General features: G+C 41.0%; 1 protein-coding gene across 4 annotated transcripts in view; it reads right to left on the reverse strand.

Annotated features, from left to right (window-relative positions):
* bmal1a (basic helix-loop-helix ARNT like 1a) overlaps nucleotides 1–5,128 on the reverse strand; it is a 32,204-nt gene extending 27,076 nt beyond the window's left edge. For 2 of the 4 annotated variants that reach the window (XM_004084185.5, XM_023955409.2), the window contains exon 1: nucleotides 4,979–5,128. The gene's annotated coding sequence lies outside the window, so the exon portion shown is untranslated. The remainder of the gene's footprint in view (nucleotides 1–4,978) is intronic. The other 2 variants (XM_078948183.1, XM_078948182.1) reach the window with 1 other exon arrangement.
* Nucleotides 5,129–6,000: the final 872 nt, after the last annotated feature.

The following is a 6,000-nucleotide window of genomic DNA, read 5'->3' on the forward strand; positions in this document are numbered from 1 at the left end:
TAAACCACATTTCAATATTCCACTAAAATGACCCAGCTGTCAATGAATGGCGAGTCTGTTTTTGGTCATAAAACCCCAAAACAGCCCTAAAGAGAGGCTTCTCTAAGGAATAGAAAAGGTGTTTGAACTGCATTTCAGCTCTGCAGCATTAAACAGCAGAGCAGCAGGTATTTATCCAGCACTAATCCCCCTGGAAGCGACTGAAGCAGGTAGATAAACACTTTTTATAATCAGAGCACTGCACCTGTGGTCATTCCCCTTTTCCTTACAGCAGTCCTTTGACAGACTAAGATTTCAAAGGGAACTCTGGGAAAATGTATCTAAACGGACCAATCAGAAATCGGCGTCTGGAAAAGGCTGCATGTTCTTGAATAATGTAGTTTTGATAAGACTAACAAACTGCATGGGGGCGGGAACCAAGGAAATGCATTTGATCAACAGCTTTATGATTAGATTTGATTCAACATTTTTCAAACTTTCTTTCCCAAACCAACTTTATTGATGACTGACTTAAACTGTACCAAAGATGAACTTTTATCAAAGTTATGAACTTCTAATTAAAAAAGAAAGCAACGCAAGAAATTGTCTTGAAGGAAATCAATCCTTGCATTTCTTGCATGACAATCCATCTCAGCATGGTTTTGGCCTCGGTTCAAAGCCCCACCGTGTGGAGCTGGCATGTTCTCGCTGTGCATGCTTCCTCCCAGAAAACATGCTTCACAGGTTTATTGATTCTAACTTCAAATTGTCCCTGCATATGGGTGTGTATGGGGCTGGCAACCTGTCCAGAGTGTATCCTTCCTTTTATCCAGATTCTGCTCTGGCAACCCCTATGACTCAGAAAGGATGGATGATACATTTGTTTTAGTCAGCGTGAAAGACCCACTTGGATGAAATTGGGGTTTTTAACATGTTCTTGTAGTATTTTCTGATGATGGAGGACACATATAAAGAAAATTCAGCTCAAAATTGCATTTCTGAGTATTCCCTTATACAAGTTGTTGAAAATCAGGGGCAGACGAAAAGATGTTAGAAAAAGATGGCATTTGTGATGCAGAAAACACACTGGATTGGCTACAAGCTCCCTGCTCTGACCTCTCAGCATGGGCGGGGCTTCACATCAACAGTCCCGCCCACAAGTCAGAGGTGAATATCGAACAATCTACAGAAACTATGTCCTCAAAAGAACGTTTGTTTTTTTCCTAAAAGAGGCATCCTCATCCTTAATTAAAAGGCTGGGAACGATTTTACAATAAATCAAAAGGTGATCAGAGTGAGAATTTAATGCTTTAAATGATTCAATTATGAAACAATATATTTAAATGTCTGAACTTTAGGAATCATGCTGTAGATCCATAGATGAAAACCCATTTATGAACATTTAATCTATATTTTTAACGTCTTTTAGTTAAAAAAAATGAATTTATAAACCCTCAAGACTCGTTCACAGGTCATGGTTTTGCAAATTTTGTTCGCACCAGGACACATTCATGATCTCTAAAGGAGACCGTCAGCAGAGATGCAGCCAATGACCCTGTGTTTGGAGCAGCAGGCTTTTCAGATTGTTGACTACTGAAACGCACAAGTGTCCAATATGATGTCAATACAGTTTCACTGTGAGCATCATTGTGCTGCTGGCATGTGCAGCCACGCCAAAAACACACACATCCTCATCCGCACTGCTAACAAACATTTGCAAAGGCCGCTGCATTTTCTCTAGGCATGTACAGCAGCATAAAGGGAGAAAAGCACCGGCCATCTTTACAGTTCTCAAACACATCCGTCAGAGAAATCAATCGAAAAAGCTCAGACTCTTAAAGCTGTGAAGGAGAGCATCAAACCCAGTTCAAAATCAACTTTATTTGAAACTTTTCAGCTCATCAGATCCAAAATCCTGTGCCTCCACCTTTCTACTGAGTATAAGGAAGAGATTGTGTTTTTCATGGAGTCAATTCAGAAAAATGTGTTGTAAAGGTAGATTTGTTTACACCTCGTGGTCAAGTTTAACCAATCATTACAGTTATTCAGACGTCATTAAGTTAGATGGAAAGAAACTTTGATCCAAAATTTTGATTGTGTATTTTTGGTGTTAAACTTGTAAAAACGACAGATCACAGCAAAAAAGGAGAAGAAAAAGTTTCAAAATCTTATTTAAACAATGCAAAAGAATTGCTGGACATTTCTTTAATTAAGCATAAATTATATATATATAAAAAAAAAGCAGCTACCTACTGCATCTCCAAAGATCACATATGTCACTCAATTCCTGGAAATGATCTAAAAGTGATTCTATGTTTAATGCTGAGTCACTTTTTCCTGCTTTATGTGAACATGTGTGGTTTCCCACAGAAAGTCTTTATTTTATTCAGTCATTTTCTAGACTAGCAGGACAAACTAATTACTTTTCATTAAGTCAGTGTTATGATGACCAGCGTGATATTGGTGGACATTTGCTCTGTCCGAAGCCAACTGTTACGTCATTAACGCCTTATTATTACCCTACATTTTCTTTATGAAACCCTCCAAAGTTTGCCTTTTCAAATCCAATCTGCTAGAATTTCAGCTGACTCACTTTAGTGCCTCTCCAGCTTAACACCATAGCCTTTTAAATAAAAATGCATAGGTGCATTGTTCTAAAATGTATGGCACATCTTGAACAAAAACAAGACTAATGCATTTTTTTTAAATACCTTAGTCATCTTTCACAAAAGTCTTTGTCACAGAGTCAGAACATGCAAAGTCAGGGGTAAATGGTAAATGGCGTATACTTATATAGTGCCTTTCTTCCTACAATGACAAAGTGCTTTACAGTCACAGACCCATTCACCCAGTCACACACACATTCACACACTGGCGCCCGCCTCCCACCAGAGGCAAGGTGTGGTTTAGTGTCTTGCCCAAGGACACTTCGACACATGGGCGTGCAAGGCGGGAATCGAACCTGCAACCTTACGATCATGGGACGACCGCCCTATCACTGCAACACGGCCGCCCCTCTACAAGCTTCAACACTTAAGAGCCATTCAGGTCCATTTGTTGCTGACCACAACCCAATAAACGCCACAAAGTCTGACTTCACCCTTTAAGAAAATAAAACATTTATATTTAGGTTCTTGTTGTTATTATGATATATATAGATCGACTGTTGCATAAATAAAACTTAAAGCTAGGATTTCATATTTTCTAAATATGAAGTGGTGTATCACTTTTGACAGAGTTTAAAATGACTTCCTTTCAAAATAAAAAACACCCCGTGTCATTAAATCATCTCAATGCAGCAGATTTAGTGTAATTGTAGTATAATGTCAAGAGGATTTTAAAAAACACTGTTGATTTTAATGTTTGTGGTACAGCCAGAAATGTGAAAAACTAACTAATCAAAATTAAATCAGAGCCAATTAAGAAATCCTTAATGTATTTTTAACTATCCGGTGCACTTAAAATCCTTGAAGTTGTTAAAAGAAAGAAAAAGAAAATCTGACTTAGGAACCACTACACCTCAACTCCGGTTGTGATCACCCATCTTTACTTGAGTTTCTGTGGAGCATAAACCTGTCAAAATGTTTCAGTCTGTTCTGTATTTCCACATCTGTGAATGAGTTGAATAAAGTTTGAGTTAGTCTACTTTTTAGCCCTACTGTACTACTTTATTGTTTCTTTATCCAGACTGACTTTAGCCCTTTATCCATGGCTAAAAGAGCCTCGTGTGGCAGCGGAGGTTATTTGGACGTTTTTGATCCAAATCCCACAGTTTACATTGTTTACATTAAAAATGTTGAGTGAAATTAAAAGACTTGAGGAATAATACCCTTCAAATGAATATTCCTGCAGACCAACAAAACCACATGATTCTCCAGAAGAATGTCTGATGACAGAAACACTTCAGAACTTCTCCTTGGTTTAATTTTCATGTGCAGTTTGGTGTAAACAGCGGCTCAGACAAGAGAGAGAGCAGCTTTTGCTGAGTCATCACAAGCTGCTGCTGCTGCTTTCTAGATGCTATCGTGAAGATCAGCACCAAAGCAGCTGCAGCGTCACGTCTGAGGTCCAGTCAGAACCACGACGAGCCCGGTACCGAACGGTAGACCCGCCGAGACTGATGCCGGCTGAGCAGCAGGAAAGGGAGGCACGAGCCTGACTCGAGACGGACAGTCAAAAGACGTCAACTGAAAAAAACAAACATTTCAATATATGGATCCCGTCTACTCAGCTCTGATTGAACCGTAAGAATACAAGCTTGATGGTTGCAGCACGATGATGAGGAAGGAATCGAACCACAGACCGCCGAGTCCCCAGTGAGTTGGGGTGGGAGACCAGCGGGGTCCCTCCGCAGTCAAACCCTGTGGCGGGGCTCAGACCGGGGAACCCCGGCTGCTCCGGAGCCACAGCGACATCCATCACTCTCTGCCAATGAATTCCAGCACGAACACTTCAGAAGACGCACGCGCGTGGCGTGGGGTTGCGACAACAAGCGGGTCCGCTCGGTTCCGTTCGGTTCTCTGCGGACAGATGTGGTTCTAGGAAATTGCAGCAGCAGGTTGGATGCTGTCGAAGAAACCGTGCGCCGAGCCCCAGTCCCGGCCTTTTTTTTTTTTTTACATCGTTAGCCTGCTAGCGCGGTGGCCGCGGTTGACCGTCCGCCGCTCGGTCACGCCTGGGCAGCGTTATCCAGCTCACGGGCCGGTGCTTCCCCGTCCCGGAGCCTCTTCGTAGCCCGACAATAGCTGGCAAAGAACGAGCCCGCACCAAAAGCCCGGCGGCTTCTGCTCCCGTAATCCAGAACACAAAGTCATCTTAGCGAGCTAATATTAGCACACAGCTGCTAACTACGGAACGCTAACTCCGAGACTTGGCCGCCGAGCTCCCGCTGACATGACTGCACAGCGCCGGGAAAACATCGAAGATCTCCACCGTGATTTAAACCCAGCCGAGTCACACAAAAAGACAAAGCGTTCGCTCGCCCTCAATTAGTACTTACAGACCGCCCGGAGTGACCCGTGGATCCATGGACAGCCGCCGGTGAGAAAGCAGTAGAGACACACAGAAGAACTGTGACATAAACGATTTTCAATCGGTGACCCACTTTCTTTTCACCGTCATGCCTGTCGGACCACTAACCTAGTTTTTCAGCCAATAGCGTTTGCTCATTGGCACTGGGTATTCCTCCGACCAATCAAACGCAAGCTTAGTCTGGAGAACCATGATTGACGTGCTGATTGACCAATGAGAGGAGAATTAGCCTAGGAATGCAGGGGCCAGTTATGTGTGCGTCTGTGTGTGTGAAAAGGAAAAGACTGAACCAAGCCGAGAGCAAGTACGCTCGTAACACTTACTGGTCCCGAGCCAAAAAAAATAAAATAAAACAAAGAAAGATAAAAAAATCACACATGAAATGTCAACTAATTTAACAGAATTACGGATACATCAGGTGGACAGAAGATAAAAACTGAACATAATTCAAGGAGTAAAGTAACAAAACATTTTAAGTCAGTATCTGTTTTTATTGATTGTGTTCATCTAAAAAAATGATTTCCATTAAAGTCATCATTACTTGAGTTCAAGCATTTTTTTAAATTAGAAATAGTTGCCGGAAAAATATTTGAGGAGCCTTCAAAGAAAAAAACCTAGTTTAGATTTACAGATTTAGACAAGTTGACTTTATACTTTCACTCCCTCTTCTGGCCATAAATAGTAATGATGCCATTTCTAGATTAACAATAAAAAAAGACTTGTATTACTAAACTTATGCTTGTCATACGGTAATTGATCCCTTCAAAGAAGGAAAAGTGAATTAATGTTTATTGTTTAAATGGTCAGTTTGAAAATAAATACTAACCCAATGAATATGCATTTTAAATATAAGATGTTTCTGACTTTGATGCAATAAAACATGTTAGTATTGTTTAAAACTACCTATTTGCTTTTTTGCTTCAAAAAGCTGTAAAAGTAGCAGCTGGAAGTTTAAAACAACACATTGTTGGCTCAAAAGAACAAAAGTTC

This window comes from Oryzias latipes, chromosome 6, assembly GCF_053564925.1.
Source record: "Oryzias latipes strain Hd-rR chromosome 6, Olatipes_Hd-rR_3.1".
NCBI lineage: Eukaryota > Metazoa > Chordata > Actinopteri > Beloniformes > Adrianichthyidae > Oryzias > Oryzias latipes.